The following is a 20,662-nucleotide window of genomic DNA, read 5'->3' as shown; positions in this document are numbered from 1 at the left end:
ATCTTAAAAATTAACAGGTGCCCAAGCAATTTCATGCTAGAATCATCATCCGGATGCCAAAATAAACTAAATACAGCAAAAGATTTGAGTGCACAACGTTTGGTTTAGATTTGACAGCCATAATCAGCAATTGTGTATATTTGAGCTGAATGTGTCAAAATCTTAAAAATTAACAGGTGCCCAAGCAATTTCATGCTAGAATCATCATCCGGATGCCAAAATAAACTAAATACAGCAAAAGATTTGAGTGCACAACGTTTGGTTTAGATTTGACAGCCATAATCAGCAATTGTGTACATTTGAGCTGAATGTGTCAAAATCTTAAAAATTAACAGGTGCCCAAGCAATTTCATGCTAGAATCATCATCCGGATGCCAAAATAAACTAAATACAGCAAAAGATTTGAGTGCACAACGTTTGGTTTAGGTTTGACAGCCATAATCACCTTTTTATTGCTTTAAATGCGGTTTTAGCGCATGATTGTACATTTGAGCTGAATGTGTCAAAATCTTAAAAATTAACAGGTGCCCAAGCAATTTCATGCTAGAATCATCATCCGGATGCCAAAATAAACTAAATACAGCAAAAGATTTGAGTGCACAACGTTTGGTTTAGATTTGACAGCCATAATCAGCAATTGTGTACATTTGAGCTGAATGTGTCAAAGTCTTAAAAATTAACAGGTGCCCAAGCAATTTCATGCTAGAATCATCATCCGGATGCCAAAATAAACTAAATACAGCAAAAGATTTGAGTGCACAACGTTTGGTTTAGGTTTGACAGCCATAATCACCTTTTTATTGCTTTAAATGCGTTTTTAGCGCATGATTGTACATTTGAGCTGAATGTGTCAAAATCTTAAAAATTAACAGGTGCCCAAGCAATTTCATGCTAGAATCATCATCCGGATGCCAAAATAAACTAAATACAGCAAAAGATTTGAGTGCACAACGTTTGGTTTAGATTTGACAGCCATAATCAGCAATTGTGTACATTTGAGCTGAATGTGTCAAAATCTTAAAAATTAACAGGTGCCCAAGCAATTTCATGCTAGAATCATCATCCGGATGCCAAAATAAACTAAATACAGCAAAAGATTTGAGTGCACAACGTTTGATTTAGGTTTGACAGCCATAATCACCTTTTTATTGCTTTAAATGCGTTTTTAGCGCATGATTGTACATTTGAGCTGAATGTGTCAAAATCTTAAAAATTAACAGGTGCCCAAGCAATTTCATGCTAGAATCATCATCCGGATGCCAAAATAAACTAAATACAGCAAAAGATTTAAGTGCACAACGTTTGGTTTAGATTTGACAGCCATAATCAGCAATTGTGTACATTTGAGCTGAATGTGTCAAAATCTTACAAATTAACAGGTGCCCAACAATTTCATGCTAGAATCATCATCCGGATGCCAAAATAAACTAAATACAGCAAAAGATTTGAGTGCACAACGTTTGGTTTAGGTTTGACAGCCATAATCACCTTTTTATTGCTTTAAATGCGTTTTTAGCGCATGATTGTACATTTGAGGTGAATGTGTCAAAATCTTAAAAATTAACAGGTGCCCAAGCAATTTCATGCTAGAATCATCATCCGGATGCCAAAATAAACTAAATACAGCAAAAGATTTGAGTGCACAACGTTTGATTTAGGTTTGACAGCCATAATCACCTTTTTATTGCTTTAAATGCGTTTTTAGCGCATGATTGTACATTTGAGCTGAATGTGTCAAAATCTTAAAAATTAACAGGTGCCCAAGCAATTTCATGCTAGAATCATCATCCGGATGCCAAAATAAACTAAATACAGCAAAAGATTTGAGTGCACAACGTTTGGTTTAGATTTGACAGCCATAATCAGCAATTGTGTACATTTGAGCTGAATGTGTCAAAATCTTACAAATTAACAGGTGCCCAACAATTTCATGCTAGAATCATCATCCGGATGCCAAAATAAACTAAATACAGCAAAAGATTTGAGTGCACAACGTTTGGTTTAGGTTTGACAGCCATAATCACCTTTTTATTGCTTTAAATGCGTTTTTAGCGCATGATTGTACATTTGAGGTGAATGTGTCAAAATCTTAAAAATTAACAGGTGCCCAAGCAATTTCATGCTAGAATCATCATCCGGATGCCAAAATAAACTAAATACAGCAAAAGATTTGAGTGCACAACGTTTGGTTTAGGTTTGACAGCCATAATCACCTTTTTATTGCTTTAAATGCGTTTTTAGCGCATGATTGTACATTTGAGCTGAATGTGTCAAAATCTTAAAAATTAACAGGTGCCCAAGCAATTTCATGCTAGAATCATCATCCGGATGCCAAAATAAACTAAATACAGCAAAAGATTTGAGTGCACAACGTTTGGTTTAGATTTGACAGCCATAATCAGCAATTGTGTACATTTGAGCTGAATGTGTCAAAATCTTAAAAATTAACAGGTGCCCAAGCAATTTCATGCTAGAATCATCATCCGGATGCCAAAATAAACTAAATACAGCAAAAGATTTGAGTGCACAACGTTTGATTTAGGTTTGACAGCCATAATCACCTTTTTATTGCTTTAAATGCGTTTTTAGCGCATGATTGTACATTTGAGCTGAATGTGTCAAAATCTTAAAAATTAACAGGTGCCCAAGCAATTTCATGCTAGAATCATCATCCGGATGCCAAAATAAACTAAATACAGCAAAAGATTTGAGTGCACAACGTTTGGTTTAGATTTGACAGCCATAATCAGCAATTGTGTACATTTGAGCTGAATGTGTCAAAATCTTACAAATTAACAGGTGCCCAACAATTTCATGCTAGAATCATCATCCGGATGCCAAAATAAACTAAATACAGCAAAAGATTTGAGTGCACAACGTTTGGTTTAGGTTTGACAGCCATAATCACCTTTTTATTGCTTTAAATGCGTTTTTAGCGCATGATTGTACATTTGAGGTGAATGTGTCAAAATCTTAAAAATTAACAGGTGCCCAAGCAATTTCATGCTAGAATCATCATCCGGATGCCAAAATAAACTAAATACAGCAAAAGATTTGAGTGCACAACGTTTGGTTTAGGTTTGACAGCCATAATCACCTTTTTATTGCTTTAAATGCGTTTTTAGCGCATGATTGTACATTTGAGCTGAATGTGTCAAAATCTTAAAAATTAACAGGTGCCCAAGCAATTTCATGCTAGAATCATCATCCGGATGCCAAAATAAACTAAATACAGCAAAAGATTTGAGTGCACAACGTTTGGTTTAGATTTGACAGCCATAATCAGCAATTGTGTACATTTGAGCTGAATGTGTCAAAATCTTAAAAATTAACAGGTGCCCAAGCAATTTCATGCTAGAATCATCATCCGGATGCCAAAATAAACTAAATACAGCAAAAGATTTGAGTGCACAACGTTTGGTTTAGGTTTGACAGCCATAATCACCTTTTTATTGCTTTAAATACGTTTTTAGCGCATGATTGTACATTTGAGCTGAATGTGTCAAAATCTTAAAAATTAACAGGTGCCCAAGCAATTTCATGCTAGAATCATCATCCGGAGGCCAAAATAAACTAAATACAGCAAAAGATTTGAGTGCACAACGTTTGGTTTAGATTTGACAGCCATAATCAGCAATTGTGTACATTTGAGCTGAATGTGTCAAAATCTTACAAATTAACAGGTGCCCAACAATTTCATGCTAGAATCATCATCCGGATGCCAAAATAAACTAAATACAGCAAAAGATTTGAGTGCACAACGTTTGGTTTAGGTTTGACAGCCATAATCACCTTTTTATTGCTTTAAATGCGTTTTTAGCGCATGATTGTACATTTGAGGTGAATGTGTCAAAATCTTAAAAATTAACAGGTGCCCAAGCAATTTCATGCTAGAATCATCATCCGGATGCCAAAATAAACTAAATACAGCAAAAGATTTGAGTGCACAACGTTTGGTTTAGGTTTGACAGCCATAATCACCTTTTTATTGCTTTAAATGCGTTTTTAGCGCATGATTGTACATTTGAGCTGAATGTGTCAAAATCTTAAAAATTAACAGGTGCCCAAGCAATTTCATGCTAGAATCATCATCCGGATGCCAAAATAAACTAAATACAGCAAAAGATTTGAGTGCACAACGTTTGGTTTAGATTTGACAGCCATAATCAGCAATTGTGTACATTTGAGCTGAATGTGTCAAAATCTTAAAAATTAACAGGTGCCCAAGCAATTTCATGCTAGAATCATCATCCGGATGCCAAAATAAACTAAATACAGCAAAAGATTTGAGTGCACAACGTTTGGTTTAGGTTTGACAGCCATAATCACCTTTTTATTGCTTTAAATACGTTTTTAGCGCATGATTGTACATTTGAGCTGAATGTGTCAAAATCTTAAAAATTAACAGGTGCCCAAGCAATTTCATGCTAGAATCATCATCCGGAGGCCAAAATAAACTAAATACAGCAAAAGATTTGAGTGCACAACGTTTGGTTTAGATTTGACAGCCATAATCAGCAATTGTGTACATTTGAGCTGAATGTGTCAAAATCTTAAAAATTAACAGGTGCCCAAGCAATTTCATGCTAGAATCATCATCCGGATGCCAAAATAAACTAAATACAGCAAAAGATTTGAGTGCACAACGTTTGGTTTAGATTTGACAGCCATAATCAGCAATTGTGTACATTTGAGCTGAATGTGTCAAAATCTTAAAAATTAACAGGTGCCCAAGCAATTTCATGCTAGAATCATCATCCGGATGCCAAAATAAACTAAATACAGCAAAAGATTTGAGTGCACAACGTTTGGTTTAGGTTTGACAGCCATAATCACCTTTTTATTGCTTTAAATGCGTTTTTAGCGCATGATTGTACATTTGAGCTGAATGTGTCAAAATCTTAAAAATTAACAGGTGCCCAAGCAATTTCATGCTAGAATCATCATCCGGATGCCAAAATAAACTAAATACAGCAAAAGATTTGAGTGCACAACGTTTGGTTTAGATTTGACAGCCATAATCAGCAATTGTGTATATTTGAGCTGAATGTGTCAAAATCTTAAAAATTAACAGGTGCCCAAGCAATTTCATGCTAGAATCATCATCCGGATGCCAAAATAAACTAAATACAGCAAAAGATTTGAGTGCACAACGTTTGGTTTAGATTTGACAGCCATAATCAGCAATTGTGTACATTTGAGCTGAATGTGTCAAAATCTTAAAAATTAACAGGTGCCCAAGCAATTTCATGCTAGAATCATCATCCGGATGCCAAAATAAACTAAATACAGCAAAAGATTTGAGTGCACAACGTTTGGTTTAGGTTTGACAGCCATAATCACCTTTTTATTGCTTTAAATGCGGTTTTAGCGCATGATTGTACATTTGAGCTGAATGTGTCAAAATCTTAAAAATTAACAGGTGCCCAAGCAATTTCATGCTAGAATCATCATCCGGATGCCAAAATAAACTAAATACAGCAAAAGATTTGAGTGCACAACGTTTGGTTTAGATTTGACAGCCATAATCAGCAATTGTGTACATTTGAGCTGAATGTGTCAAAGTCTTAAAAATTAACAGGTGCCCAAGCAATTTCATGCTAGAATCATCATCCGGATGCCAAAATAAACTAAATACAGCAAAAGATTTGAGTGCACAACGTTTGGTTTAGGTTTGACAGCCATAATCACCTTTTTATTGCTTTAAATGCGTTTTTAGCGCATGATTGTACATTTGAGCTGAATGTGTCAAAATCTTAAAAATTAACAGGTGCCCAAGCAATTTCATGCTAGAATCATCATCCGGATGCCAAAATAAACTAAATACAGCAAAAGATTTGAGTGCACAACGTTTGGTTTAGATTTGACAGCCATAATCAGCAATTGTGTACATTTGAGCTGAATGTGTCAAAATCTTAAAAATTAACAGGTGCCCAAGCAATTTCATGCTAGAATCATCATCCGGATGCCAAAATAAACTAAATACAGCAAAAGATTTGAGTGCACAACGTTTGATTTAGGTTTGACAGCCATAATCACCTTTTTATTGCTTTAAATGCGTTTTTAGCGCATGATTGTACATTTGAGCTGAATGTGTCAAAATCTTAAAAATTAACAGGTGCCCAAGCAATTTCATGCTAGAATCATCATCCGGATGCCAAAATAAACTAAATACAGCAAAAGATTTAAGTGCACAACGTTTGGTTTAGATTTGACAGCCATAATCAGCAATTGTGTACATTTGAGCTGAATGTGTCAAAATCTTACAAATTAACAGGTGCCCAACAATTTCATGCTAGAATCATCATCCGGATGCCAAAATAAACTAAATACAGCAAAAGATTTGAGTGCACAACGTTTGGTTTAGGTTTGACAGCCATAATCACCTTTTTATTGCTTTAAATGCGTTTTTAGCGCATGATTGTACATTTGAGGTGAATGTGTCAAAATCTTAAAAATTAACAGGTGCCCAAGCAATTTCATGCTAGAATCATCATCCGGATGCCAAAATAAACTAAATACAGCAAAAGATTTGAGTGCACAACGTTTGATTTAGGTTTGACAGCCATAATCACCTTTTTATTGCTTTAAATGCGTTTTTAGCGCATGATTGTACATTTGAGCTGAATGTGTCAAAATCTTAAAAATTAACAGGTGCCCAAGCAATTTCATGCTAGAATCATCATCCGGATGCCAAAATAAACTAAATACAGCAAAAGATTTGAGTGCACAACGTTTGGTTTAGATTTGACAGCCATAATCAGCAATTGTGTACATTTGAGCTGAATGTGTCAAAATCTTACAAATTAACAGGTGCCCAACAATTTCATGCTAGAATCATCATCCGGATGCCAAAATAAACTAAATACAGCAAAAGATTTGAGTGCACAACGTTTGGTTTAGGTTTGACAGCCATAATCACCTTTTTATTGCTTTAAATGCGTTTTTAGCGCATGATTGTACATTTGAGGTGAATGTGTCAAAATCTTAAAAATTAACAGGTGCCCAAGCAATTTCATGCTAGAATCATCATCCGGATGCCAAAATAAACTAAATACAGCAAAAGATTTGAGTGCACAACGTTTGGTTTAGGTTTGACAGCCATAATCACCTTTTTATTGCTTTAAATGCGTTTTTAGCGCATGATTGTACATTTGAGCTGAATGTGTCAAAATCTTAAAAATTAACAGGTGCCCAAGCAATTTCATGCTAGAATCATCATCCGGATGCCAAAATAAACTAAATACAGCAAAAGATTTGAGTGCACAACGTTTGGTTTAGATTTGACAGCCATAATCAGCAATTGTGTACATTTGAGCTGAATGTGTCAAAATCTTAAAAATTAACAGGTGCCCAAGCAATTTCATGCTAGAATCATCATCCGGATGCCAAAATAAACTAAATACAGCAAAAGATTTGAGTGCACAACGTTTGGTTTAGGTTTGACAGCCATAATCACCTTTTTATTGCTTTAAATACGTTTTTAGCGCATGATTGTACATTTGAGCTGAATGTGTCAAAATCTTAAAAATTAACAGGTGCCCAAGCAATTTCATGCTAGAATCATCATCCGGAGGCCAAAATAAACTAAATACAGCAAAAGATTTGAGTGCACAACGTTTGGTTTAGATTTGACAGCCATAATCAGCAATTGTGTATATTTGAGCTGAATGTGTCAAAATCTTAAAAATTAACAGGTGCCCAAGCAATTTCATGCTAGAATCATCATCCGGATGCCAAAATAAACTAAATACAGCAAAAGATTTGAGTGCACAACGTTTGGTTTAGATTTGACAGCCATAATCAGCAATTGTGTACATTTGAGCTGAATGTGTCAAAATCTTAAAAATTAACAGGTGCCCAAGCAATTTCATGCTAGAATCATCATCCGGATGCCAAAATAAACTAAATACAGCAAAAGATTTGAGTGCACAACGTTTGGTTTAGGTTTGACAGCCATAATCACCTTTTTATTGCTTTAAATGCGTTTTTAGCGCATGATTGTACATTTGAGCTGAATGTGTCAAAATCTTAAAAATTAACAGGTGCCCAAGCAATTTCATGCTAGAATCATCATCCGGATGCCAAAATAAATTAAATACAGCAAAAGATTTGAGTGCACAACGTTTGGTTTAGATTTGACAGCCATAATCAGCAATTGTGTACATTTGAGCTGAATGTGTCAAAATCTTAAAAATTAACAGGTGCCCAAGCAATTTCATGCTAGAATCATCATCCGGATGCCAAAATAAACTAAATACAGCAAAAATTTGAGTGCACAACGTTTGGTTTAGGTTTGACAGCCATAATCACCTTTTTATTGCTTTAAATGCGTTTTTAGCGCATGATTGTACATTTGAGCTGAATGTGTCAAAATCTTAAAAATTAACAGGTGCCCAAGCAATTTCATGCTAGAATCATCATCCGGATGCCAAAATAAACTAAATACAGCAAAAGATTTGAGTGCACAACGTTTGGTTTAGATTTGACAGCCATAATCAGCAATTGTGTACATTTGAGCTGAATGTGTCAAAATCTTAAAAATTAACAGGTGCCCAAGCAATTTCATGCTAGAATCATCATCCGGATGCCAAAATAAACTAAATACAGCAAAAGATTTGAGTGCACAACGTTTGGTTTAGGTTTGACAGCCATAATCACCTTTTTATTGCTTTAAATGCGTTTTTAGCGCATGATTGTACATTTGAGCTGAATGTGTCAAAATCTTAAAAATTAACAGGTGCCCAAGCAATTTCATGCTAGAATCATCATCCGGATGCCAAAATAAACTAAATACAGCAAAAGATTTGAGTGCACAACGTTTGGTTTAGATTTGACAGCCATAATCAGCAATTGTGTACATTTGAGCTGAATGTGTCAAAGTCTTAAAAATTAACAGGTGCCCAAGCAATTTCATGCTAGAATCATCATCCGGATGCCAAAATAAACTAAATACAGCAAAAGATTTGAGTGCACAACGTTTGGTTTAGGTTTGACAGCCATAATCACCTTTTTATTGCTTTAAATGCGTTTTTAGCGCATGATTGTACATTTGAGCTGAATGTGTCAAAATCTTAAAAATTAACAGGTGCCCAAGCAATTTCATGCTAGAATCATCATCCGGATGCCAAAATAAACTAAATACAGCAAAAGATTTGAGTGCACAACGTTTGGTTTAGATTTGACAGCCATAATCAGCAATTGTGTACATTTGAGCTGAATGTGTCAAAATCTTAAAAATTAACAGGTGCCCAAGCAATTTCATGGTAGAATCATCATCCGGATGCCAAAATAAACTAAATACAGCAAAAGATTTGAGTGCACGTTTGATTTAGGTTTGACAGCCATAATCACCTTTTTATTGCTTTAAATGCGTTTTTAGCGCATGATTGTACATTTGAGCTGAATGTGTCAAAATCTTAAAAATTAACAGGTGCCCAAGCAATTTCATGCTAGAATCATCATCCGGATGCCAAAATAAACTAAATACAGCAAAAGATTTGAGTGCACAACGTTTGGTTTAGATTTGACAGCCATAATCAGCAATTGTGTACATTTGAGGTGAATGTGTCAAAATCTTACAAATTAACAGGTGCCCAAGCAATTTCATGCTAGAATCATCATCCGGATGCCAAAATAAACTAAATACAGCAAAAGATTTGAGTGCACAACGTTTGGTTTAGGTTTGACAGCCATAATCACCTTTTTATTGCTTTAAATGCGTTTTTAGCGCATGATTGTACATTTGAGCTGAATGTGTCAAAATCTTAAAAATTAACAGGTGCCCAAGCAATTTCATGCTAGAATCATCATCCGGATGCCAAAATAAACTAAATACAGCAAAAGATTTGAGTGCACAACGTTTGGTTTAGATTTGACAGCCATAATCAGCAATTGTGTACATTTGAGCTGAATGTGTCAAAATCTTAAAAATTAACAGGTGCCCAAGCAATTTCATGCTAGAATCATCATCCGGATGCCAAAATAAACTAAATACAGCAAAAGATTTGAGTGCACAACGTTTGGTTTAGGTTTGACAGCCATAATCACCTTTTTATTGCTTTAAATGCGTTTTTAGCGCATGATTGTACATTTGAGCTGAATGTGTCAAAATCTTAAAAATTAACAGGTGCCCAAGCAATTTAATGCTAGAATCATCATCCGGATGCCAAAATAAACAAAATACAGCAAAAGATTTGAGTGCACAACGTTTGGTTTAGATTTGACAGCCATAATCAGCAATTGTGTACATTTGAGCTGAATGTGTCAAAATCTTAAAAATTAACAGGTGCCCAAGCAATTTCATGCTAGAATCATCATCCGGATGCCAAAATAAACTAAATACAGCAAAAGATTTGAGTGCACAACGTTTGGTTTAGGTTTGACAGCCATAATCACCTTTTTATTGCTTTAAATGCGTTTTTAGCGCATGATTGTACATTTGAGGTGAATGTGTCAAAATCTTAAAAATTAACAGGTGCCCAAGCAATTTCATGCTAGAATCATCATCCGGATGCCAAAATAAACTAAATACAGCAAAAGATTTGAGTGCACAACGTTTGGTTTAGGTTTGACAGCCATAATCACCTTTTTATTGCTTTAAATGCGTTTTTAGCGCATGATTGTACATTTGAGCTGAATGTGTCAAAATCTTAAAAATTAACAGGTGCCCAAGCAATTTCATGCTAGAATCATCATCCGGATGCCAAAATAAACTAAATACAGCAAAAGATTTGAGTGCACAACGTTTGGTTTAGATTTGACAGCCATAATCAGCAATTGTGTACATTTGAGCTGAATGTGTCAAAATCTTAAAAATTAACAGGTGCCCAAGCAATTTCATGCTAGAATCATCATCCGGATGCCCAAATAAACTAAATACAGCAAAAGATTTGAGTGCACAACGTTTGGTTTAGGTTTGACAGCCATAATCACCTTTTTATTGCTTTAAATGCGTTTTTAGGGCATGATTGTACATTTGAGCTGAATGTGTCAAAATCTTAAAAATTAACAGGTGCCCAAGCAATTTCATGCTAGAATCATCATCCGGATGCCAAAATAAACTAAATACAGCAAAAGATTTGAGTGCACAACGTTTGGTTTAGATTTGACAGCCATAATCAGCAATTGTGTACATTTGAGCTGAATGTGTCAAAATCTTACAAATTAACAGGTGCCCAAGCAATTTCATGCTAGAATCATCATCCGGATGCCCAAATAAACTAAATACAGCAAAAGATTTGAGTGCACAACGTTTGGTTTAGGTTTGACAGCCATAATCACCTTTTTATTGCTTTAAATGCGTTTTTAGGGCATGATTGTACATTTGAGCTGAATGTGTCAAAATCTTAAAAATTAACAGGTGCCCAAGCAATTTCATGCTAGAATCATCATCCGGATGCCAAAATAAACTAAATACAGCAAAAGATTTGAGTGCACAACGTTTGGTTTAGATTTGACAGCCATAATCAGCAATTGTGTACATTTGAGCTGAATGTGTCAAAATCTTAAAAATTAACAGGTGCCCAAGCAATTTCATGCTAGAATCATCATCCGGATGCCAAAATAAACTAAATACAGCAAAAGATTTGAGTGCACAACGTTTGGTTTAGGTTTGACAGCCATAATCACCTTTTTATTGCTTTAAATGCGTTTTTAGCGCATGATTGTACATTTGAGCTGAATGTGTCAAAATCTTAAAAATTAACAGGTGCCCAAGCAATTTCATGCTAGAATCATCATCCGGATGCCAAAATAAACTAAATACAGCAAAAGATTTGAGTGCACAACGTTTGGTTTAGATTTGACAGCCATAATCAGCAATTGTGTACATTTGAGCTGAATGTGTCAAAATCTTAAAAATTAACAGGTGCCCAAGCAATTTCATGCTAGAATCATCATCCGGATGCCAAAATAAACTAAATACAGCAAAAGATTTGAGTGCACAACGTTTGGTTTAGGTTTGACAGCCATAATCACCTTTTTATTGCTTTAAATGCGTTTTTAGCGCATGATTGTACATTTGAGCTGAATGTGTCAAAATCTTAAAAATTAACAGGTGCCCAAGCAATTTCATGCTAGAATCATCATCCGGAGGCCAAAATAAACTAAATACAGCAAAAGATTTGAGTGCACAACGTTTGGTTTAGATTTGACAGCCATAATCAGCAATTGTGTACATTTGAGCTGAATGTGTCAAAATCTTAAAAATTAACAGGTGCCCAAGCAATTTCATGCTAGAATCATCATCCGGATGCCAAAATAAACTAAATACAGCAAAAGATTTGAGTGCACAACGTTTGGTTTAGGTTTGACAGCCATAATCACCTTTTTATTGCTTTAAATGCGTTTTTAGCGCATGATTGTACATTTGAGCTGAATGTGTCAAAATCCTAAAAATTAACAGGTGCCCAAGCAATTTCATGCTAGAATCATCATCCGGATGCCAAAATAAACTAAATACAGCAAAAGATTTGAGTGCACAACGTTTGGTTTAGATTTGACAGCCATAATCAGCAATTGTGTACATTTGAGCTGAATGTGTCAAAATCTTAAAAATTAACAGGTGCCCAAGCAATTTCATGCTAGAATCATCATCCGGATGCCAAAATAAACTAAATACAGCAAAAGATTTGAGTGCACAACGTTTGGTTTAGGTTTGACAGCCATAATCACCTTTTTATTGCTTTAAATGCGTTTTTAGCGCATGATTGTACATTTGAGCTGAATGTGTCAAAATCTTAAAAATTAACAGGTGCCCAAGCAATTTCATGCTAGAATCATCATCCGGATGCCAAAATAAACTAAATACAGCAAAAGATTTGAGTGCACAACGTTTGGTTTAGATTTGACAGCCATAATCAGCAATTGTGTACATTTGAGCTGAATGTGTCAAAATCTTAAAAATTAACAGGTGCCCAAGCAATTTCATGCTAGAATCATCATACGGATGCCAAAATAAACTAAATACAGCAAAAGATTTGAGTGCACAACGTTTGGTTTAGATTTGACAGCCATAATCAGCAATTGTGTACATTTGAGCTGAATGTGTCAAAATCTTAAAAATTAACAGGTGCCCAAGCAATTTCATGCTAGAATCATCATCCGGATGCCAAAATAAACTAAATACAGCAAAAGATTTGAGTGCACAACGTTTGGTTTAGGTTTGACAGCCATAATCACCTTTTTATTGCTTTAAATGCGTTTTTAGCGCATGATTGTACATTTGAGCTGAATGTGTCAAAATCTTAAAAATTAACAGGTGCCCAAGCAATTTCATGCAAGAATCATCATCCGGATGCCAAAATAAATTAAATACAGCAAAAGATTTGAGTGCACAACGTTTGGTTTAGATTTGACAGCCATAATCAGCAATTGTGTACATTTGAGCTGAATGTGTCAAAATCTTAAAAATTAACAGGTGCCCAAGCAATTTCATGCTAGAATCATCATCCGGATGCCAAAATAAACTAAATACAGCAAAAGATTTGAGTGCACAACGTTTGGTTTAGATTTGACAGCCATAATCAGCAATTGTGTACATTTGAGCTGAATGTGTCAAAATCTTAAAAATTAACAGGTGCCCAAGCAATTTCATGCTAGAATCATCATCCGGATGCCAAAATAAACTAAATACAGCAAAAGATTTGAGTGCACAACGTTTGGTTTAGGTTTGACAGCCATAATCACCTTTTTATTGCTTTAAATGCGTTTTTAGCGCATGATTGTACATTTGAGCTGAATGTGTCAAAATCTTAAAAATTAACAGGTGCCCAAGCAATTTCATGCTAGAATCATCATCCGGATGCCAAAATAAACTAAATACAGCAAAAGATTTGAGTGCACAACGTTTGGTTTAGATTTGACAGCCATAATCAGCAATTGTGTATATTTGAGCTGAATGTGTCAAAATCTTAAAAATTAACAGGTGCCCAAGCAATTTCATGCTAGAATCATCATCCGGATGCCAAAATAAACTAAATACAGCAAAAGATTTGAGTGCACAACGTTTGGTTTAGATTTGACAGCCATAATCAGCAATTGTGTACATTTGAGCTGAATGTGTCAAAATCTTAAAAATTAACAGGTGCCCAAGCAATTTCATGCTAGAATCATCATCCGGATGCCAAAATAAACTAAATACAGCAAAAGATTTGAGTGCACAACGTTTGGTTTAGGTTTGACAGCCATAATCACCTTTTTATTGCTTTAAATGCGTTTTTAGCGCATGATTGTACATTTGAGCTGAATGTGTGAAAATCTTAAAAATTAACAGGTGCCCAAGCAATTTCATGCTAGAATCATCATCCGGATGCCAAAATAAACTAAATACAGCAAAAGATTTGAGTGCACAACGTTTGGTTTAGATTTGACAGCCATAATCAGCAATTGTGTACATTTGAGCTGAATGTGTCAAAATCTTAAAAATTAACAGGTGCCCAAGCAATTTCATGCTAGAATCATCATCCGGATGCCAAAATAAACTAAATACAGCAAAAGATTTGAGTGCACAACGTTTGGTTTAGGTTTGACAGCCATAATCACCTTTTTATTGCTTTAAATGCGTTTTTAGCGCATGATTGTACATTTGAGCTGAATGTGTCAAAATCTTAAAAATTAACAGGTGCCCAAGCAATTTCATGCTAGAATCATCAACCGGATGCCAAAATAAACTAAATACAGCAAAAGATTTGAGTGCACAACGTTTGGTTTAGATTTGACAGCCATAATCAGCAATTGTGTACATTTGAGCTGAATGTGTCAAAATCTTAAAAATTAACAGGTGCCCAAGCAATTTCATGCTAGAATCATCATCCGGATGCCAAAATAAACTAAATACAGCAAAAGATTTGAGTGCACAACGTTTGGTTTAGGTTTGACAGCCATAATCACCTTTTTATTGCTTTAAATGCGTTTTTAGCGCATGATTGTACATTTGAGCTGAATGTGTCAAAGTCTTAAAAATTAACAGGTGCCCAAGCAATTTCATGCTAGAATCATCATCCGGATGCCAAAATAAACTAAATACAGCAAAAGATTTGAGTGCACAACGTTTGGTTTAGGTTTGACAGCCATAATCACCTTTTTATTGCTTTAAATGCGTTTTTAGCGCATGATTGTACATTTGAGCTGAATGTGTCAAAATCTTAAAAATTAACAGGTGCCCAAGCAATTTCATGCTAGAATCATCATCCGGATGCCAAAATAAACTAAATACAGCAAAAGATTTGAGTGCACAACGTTTGGTTTAGATTTGACAGCCATAATCAGCAATTGTGTACATTTGAGCTGAATGTGTCAAAATCTTAAAAATTAACAGGTGCCCAAGCAATTTCATGGTAGAATCATCATCCGGATGCCAAAATAAACTAAATACAGCAAAAGATTTGAGTGCACAACGTTTGATTTAGGTTTGACAGCCATAATCACCTTTTTATTGCTTTAAATGCGTTTTTAGCGCATGATTGTACATTTGAGCTGAATGTGTCAAAATCTTAAAAATTAACAGGTGCCCAAGCAATTTCATGCTAGAATCATCATCCGGATGCCAAAATAAACTAAATACAGCAAAAGATTTGAGTGCACAACGTTTGGTTTAGATTTGACAGCCATAATCAGCAATTGTGTACATTTGAGCTGAATGTGTCAAAATCTTACAAATTAACAGGTGCCCAACAATTTCATGCTAGAATCATCATCCGGATGCCAAAATAAACTAAATACAGCAAAAGATTTGAGTGCACAACGTTTGGTTTAGGTTTGACAGCCATAATCACCTTTTTATTGCTTTAAATGCGTTTTTAGCGCATGATTGTACATTTGAGGTGAATGTGTCAAAATCTTAAAAATTAACAGGTGCCCAAGCAATTTCATGCTAGAATCATCATCCGGATGCCAAAATAAACTAAATACAGCAAAAGATTTGAGTGCACAACGTTTGGTTTAGGTTTGACAGCCATAATCACCTTTTTATTGCTTTAAATGCGTTTTTAGCGCATGATTGTACATTTGAGCTGAATGTGTCAAAATCTTAAAAATTAACAGGTGCCCAAGCAATTTCATGCTAGAATCATCATCCGGATGCCAAAATAAACTAAATACAGCAAAAGATTTGAGTGCACAACGTTTGGTTTAGATTTGACAGCCATAATCAGCAATTGTGTACATTTGAGCTGAATGTGTCAAAATCTTAAAAATTAACAGGTGCCCAAGCAATTTCATGCTAGAATCATCATCCGGATGCCAAAATAAACTAAATACAGCAAAAGATTTGAGTGCACAACGTTTGGTTTAGGTTTGACAGCCATAATCACCTTTTTATTGCTTTAAATGCGTTTTTAGCGCATGATTGTACATTTGAGCTGAATGTGTCAAAATCTTAAAAATTAACAGGTGCCCAAGCAATTTCATGCTAGAATCATCATCCGGATGCCAAAATAAACTAAATACAGCAAAAGATTTGAGTGCACAACGTTTGGTTTAGATTTGACAGCCATAATCAGCAATTGTGTACATTTGAGCTGAATGTGTCAAAATCTTAAAAATTAACAGGTGCCCAAGCAATTTCATGGTAGAATCATCATCCGGATGCCAAAATAAACTAAATACAGCAAAAGATTTGAGTGCACAACGTTTGATTTAGGTTTGACAGCCATAATCACCTTTTTATTGCTTTAAATGCGTTTTTAGCGCATGATTGTACATTTGAGCTGAATGTGTCAAAATCTTAAAAATTAACAGGTGCCCAAGCAATTTCATGCTAGAATCATCATCCGGATGCCAAAATAAACTAAATACAGCAAAAGATTTGAGTGCACAACGTTTGGTTTAGATTTGACAGCCATAATCAGCAATTGTGTACATTTGAGCTGAATGTGTCAAAATCTTAAAAATTAACAGGTGCCCAAGCAATTTCATGCTAGAATCATCATCCGGATGCCAAAATAAACTAAATACAGCAAAAGATTTGAGTGCACAACGTTTGGTTTAGGTTTGACAGCCATAATCACCTTTTTATTGCTTTAAATGCGTTTTTAGCGCATGATTGTACATTTGAGCTGAATGTGTCAAAATCTTAAAAATTAACAGGTGCCCAAGCAATTTAATGCTAGAATCATCATCCGGATGCCAAAATAAACAAAATACAGCAAAAGATTTGAGTGCACAACGTTTGGTTTAGATTTGACAGCCATAATCAGCAATTGTGTACATTTGAGCTGAATGTGTCAAAATCTTAAAAATTAACAGGTGCCCAAGCAATTTCATGCTAGAATCATCATCCGGATGCCAAAATAAACTAAATACAGCAAAAGATTTGAGTGCACAACGTTTGGTTTAGATTTGACAGCCATAATCAGCAATTGTGTACATTTGAGCTGAATGTGTCAAAATCTTAAAAATTAACAGGTGCCCAAGCAATTTCATGCTAGAATCATCATCCGGATGCCAAAATAAACTAAATACAGCAAAAGATTTGAGTGCACAACGTTTGGTTTAGATTTGACAGCCATAATCAGCAATTGTGTACATTTGAGCTGAATGTGTCAAAGTCTTAAAAATTAACAGGTGCCCAAGCAATTTCATGCTAGAATCATCATCCGGATGCCAAAATAAACTAAATACAGCAAAAGATTTGAGTGCACAACGTTTGGTTTAGATTTGACAGCCATAATCAGCAATTGTGTACATTTGAGCTGAATGTGTCAAAATCTTAAAAATTAACAGGTGCCCAAGCAATTTCATGCTAGAATCATCATCCGGATGCCAAAATAAACTAAATACAGCAAAAGATTTGAGTGCACAACGTTTGGTTTAGGTTTGACAGCCATAATCACCTTTTTATTGCTTTAAATGCGTTTTTAGCGCATGATTGTACATTTGAGCTGAATGTGTCAAAATCTTAAAAATTAACAGGTGCCCAAGCAATTTCATGCTAGAATCATCATCCGGATGCCAAAATAAACTAAATACAGCAAAAGATTTGAGTGCACAACGTTTGGTTTAGATTTGACAGCCATAATCAGCAATTGTGTACATTTGAGCTGAATGTGTCAAAGTCTTAAAAATTAACAGGTGCCCAAGCAATTTCATGCTAGAATCATCATCCGGATGCCAAAATAAACTAAATACAGCAAAAGATTTGAGTGCACAACGTTTGGTTTAGGTTTGACAGCCATAATCACCTTTTTATTGCTTTAAATGCGTTTTTAGCGCATGATTGTACATTTGAGCTGAATGTGTCAAAATCTTAAAAATTAACAGGTGCCCAAGCAATTTCATGCTAGAATCATCATCCGGATGCCAAAATAAACTAAATACAGCAAAAGATTTGAGTGCACAACGTTTGGTTTAGGTTTGACAGCCATAATCACCTTTTTATTGCTTTAAATGCGTTTTTAGCGCATGATTGTACATTTGAGCTGAATGTGTCAAAATCTTAAAAATTAACAGGTGCCCAAGCAATTTCATGCTAGAATCATCATCCGGATGCCAAAATAAACTAAATACAGCAAAAGATTTGAGTGCACAACGTTTGGTTTAGATTTGACAGCCATAATCAGCAATTGTGTACATTTGAGCTGAATGTGTCAAAATCTTACAAATTAACAGGTGCCCAAGCAATTTCATGCTAGAATCATCATCCGGATGCCAAAATAAACTAAATACAGCAAAAGATTTGAGTGCACAACGTTTGGTTTAGGTTTGACAGCCATAATCACCTTTTTATTGCTTTAAATGCGTTTTTAGCGCATGATTGTACATTTGAGCTGAATGTGTCAAAATCTTAAAAATTAACAGGTGCCCAAGCAATTTAATGCTAGAATCATCATCCGGATGCCAAAATAAACAAAATACAGCAAAAGATTTGAGTGCACAACGTTTGGTTTAGATTTGACAGCCATAATCAGCAATTGTGTACATTTGAGCTGAATGTGTCAAAATCTTAAAAATTAACAGGTGCCCAAGCAATTTCATGCTAGAATCATCATCCGGATGCCAAAATAAACTAAATACAGCAAAAGATTTGAGTGCACAACGTTTGGTTTAGATTTGACAGCCATAATCAGCAATTGTGTACATTTGAGCTGAATGTGTCAAAATCTTAAAAATTAACAGGTGCCCAAGCAATTTCATGCTAGAATCATCATCCGGATGCCAAAATAAACTAAATACAGCAAAAGATTTGAGTGCACAACGTTTGGTTTAGATTTGACAGCCATAATCAGCAATTGTGTACATTTGAGCTGAATGTGTCAAAATCTTACAAATTAACAGGTGCCCAAGCAATTTCATGCTAGAATCATCATCCGGATGCCCAAATAAACTAAATACAGCAAAAGATTTGAGTGCACAACGTTTGGTTTAGGTTTGACAGCCATAATCACCTTTTTATTGCTTTAAATGCGTTTTTAGGGCATGATTGTACATTTGAGCTGAATGTGTCAAAATCTTAAAAATTAACAGGTGCCCAAGCAATTTCATGCTAGAATCATCATCCGGATGCCAAAATAAACTAAATACAGCAAAAGATTTGAGTGCACAACGTTTGGTTTAGATTTGACAGCCATAATCAGCAATTGTGTACATTTGAGCTGAATGTGTCAAAATCTTAAAAATTAACAGGTGCCCAAGCAATTTCATGCTAGAATCATCATCCGGATGCCAAAATAAACTAAATACAGCAAAAGATTTGAGTGCACAACGTTTGGTTTAGGTTTGACAGCCATAATCACCTTTTTATTGCTTTAAATGCGTTTTTAGCGCATGATTGTACATTTGAGCTGAATGTGTCAAAATCTTAAAAATTAACAGGTGCCCAAGCAATTTCATGCTAGAATCATCATCCGGATGCCAAAATAAACTAAATACAGCAAAAGATTTGAGTGCACAACGTTTGGTTTAGATTTGACAGCCATAATCAGCAATTGTGTACATTTGAGCTGAATGTGTCAAAATCTTAAAAATTAACAGGTGCCCAAGCAATTTCATGCTAGAATCATCATCCGGATGCCAAAATAAACTAAATACAGCAAAAGATTTGAGTGCACAACGTTTGGTTTAGGTTTGACAGCCATAATCACCTTTTTATTGCTTTAAATGCGTTTTTAGCGCATGATTGTACATTTGAGCTGAATGTGTCAAAATCTTAAAAATTAACAGGTGCCCAAGCAATTTCATGCTAGAATCATCATCCGGATGCCAAAATAAACTAAATACAGCAAAAGATTTGAGTGCACAACGTTTGGTTTAGATTTGACAGCCATAATCAGCAATTGTGTACATTTGAGCTGAATGTGTCAAAATCTTAAAAATTAACAGGTGCCCAAGCAATTTCATGGTAGAATCATCATCCGGATGCCAAAATAAACTAAATACAGCAAAAGATTTGAGTGCACAACGTTTGATTTAGGTTTGACAGCCATAATCACCTTTTTATTGCTTTAAATGCGTTTTTAGCGCATGATTGTACATTTGAGCTGAATGTGTCAAAATCTTAAAAATTAACAGGTGCCCAAGCAATTTCATGCTAGAATCATCATCCGGATGCCAAAATAAACTAAATACAGCAAAAGATTTGAGTGCACAACGTTTGGTTTAGATTTGACAGCCATAATCAGCAATTGTGTACATTTGAGCTGAATGTGTCAAAATCTTAAAAATT

Source organism: Festucalex cinctus, unplaced genomic scaffold (genome assembly GCF_051991245.1).
Source record: "Festucalex cinctus isolate MCC-2025b unplaced genomic scaffold, RoL_Fcin_1.0 HiC_scaffold_69, whole genome shotgun sequence".
In the NCBI taxonomy this organism is placed as follows: Eukaryota; Metazoa; Chordata; class Actinopteri; order Syngnathiformes; family Syngnathidae; genus Festucalex; species Festucalex cinctus.
Note: the sequence above shows the minus strand (reverse complement) of the source record.